The sequence below is a fragment of the Crocuta crocuta genome, unplaced genomic scaffold (assembly GCF_008692635.1).
Source record: "Crocuta crocuta isolate KB4526 unplaced genomic scaffold, BGI_CrCroc_1.0 scaffold241, whole genome shotgun sequence".
NCBI classification, from domain to species: Eukaryota; Metazoa; Chordata; class Mammalia; order Carnivora; family Hyaenidae; genus Crocuta; species Crocuta crocuta.
In genome coordinates this window covers 2,868,648-2,870,158 of record NW_027527807.1, presented here as the reverse complement: position 1 = coordinate 2,870,158, position 1,511 = coordinate 2,868,648, and the positions used below count along the sequence as shown (strand labels likewise).

General features: G+C 49.3%; 1 protein-coding gene across 2 annotated transcripts in view; it reads right to left on the bottom strand.

Moving 5' to 3' along the window:
- The window catches only part of ARHGEF6 (Rac/Cdc42 guanine nucleotide exchange factor 6), a 111,529-nt gene that overhangs the window by 21,546 nt on the left and 88,472 nt on the right, over positions 1–1,511 (bottom strand). The window lies entirely within an intron of this gene.

The window sequence follows — 1,511 nt, the reverse complement described above, 5'->3', positions numbered from 1 at the left end:
GAAAGACTATTTTTATATTCATTGATGTAAAATAAAATTAAAGGAGGACACCCACTGCCTACCTGACAGCCTATTCTGAAACTTCTGCTTATTGCTTGGCCCCTTTTACTTCCCTGCTTGCCCAGGCATATCCAATCAGTCTCGCATTTATTCCTTTCCATTCCCGCTGCCACCGCCTTGCTTCAGACCTTTCTTTCANATTTTTGAGACAGAGCATGAGCGGGGGAAGGGCAGAGAGAAAGGGAGACACAGAATCTGAAACAGGATCCAGGCTCTGAGCTGTCAGCACAGAACGCGACGTGGGGCTCGAACCCATGAACCATGAGATCATGACTCAAGCCGAAGTCAGACGCTTAAGTGACTGAGCCACCCAGGTGNGCCCTCCATCAGGAACCCTCTCCGACAAAATGGCCAACTTCCTCCCCCTGGAAGACAGCCCAGGTTCCCAACCAGGGCATGTTGCAGTAACTTATGAAATGTGTTCAAAGAAACTTGGGCAGGGGGTGGACTGCAGGTTACCCCTATTAATAGACATACTCCCTCCTTGGGCTTTTGTGCGTGGGAGAGAAGGGTGACAGCTGATGTCCCAGTAACCTTGAGCCGTGCAGGGAAAATGGGCTGGGAATCACGGCCTTGGTGGAAGCTGGACCCCATGGGAGTGGTCATACCTGACAAGCCACACTGAGTACTGTTATCAGCTGTGGCAGCCTTGGCCACGAAGCCCCTGAGAGGAGAAAAGTGCCCGGGACTTGCAGTCATAAAACAGGTTTTGTCACCCTGGATCGGTTACCTAGCCTCAGCTGACTCATCTGTGAAACAGAGATAAAACCCACTTCCTACGGGCACCTGGATGGCTCAGTTGGTTAAGCAGCCGGCCGACTTAGGCTCAGATCATGATTTCATGGTTCGGTTCATGAGTTGGAGCCCCGCATCAGGCTCGCTGCTATCAGCAAAGAGCCCACTTCGGATCCTCTGTCCCCTCCCCCGCTCTCTGCCCCTCCCCCAGTGTCACTCTCCCTCTCACAAAACTCCATAAAGCTTTAAAAACAAAAATCTAGGGGGGCCTGAGTGGCTCAGTTGGTTAAGCGTCCAACTCTTGGTTCCAGCTCAGGTCATGATCTCATGGCTTGTGATTTCAAGCCCCGTCTCGGGCTCTGCACTGCTTGGGATTCTCTCTCTTTCTCTCTCNCTTCACAACAGGTGTTAAACTCATTCTACAGATGAGAGAACTGAGACTCAGGAAGAGTGAGTAATCCTAAGGACGTAGCTAAGTTGGGGTTCATGCCCAGGCCTGAGGTCAATGCCTCAAGTCTTTCCATGACGCCACACTGCCTCTGTACAGAGAAATATTTTGTAAACTTTAAAGTTCTCTGAAAATGCATTTTTATTACTATTATTACTATGCCAAGGCAAATACCCTGTTAAAATCACATCTTTGAAAACAGCGATTAGGCTGTGATTTCCGGCTTAATAGAAACACAATTGATGTTAAGTTTCCAACCAAGAGCACA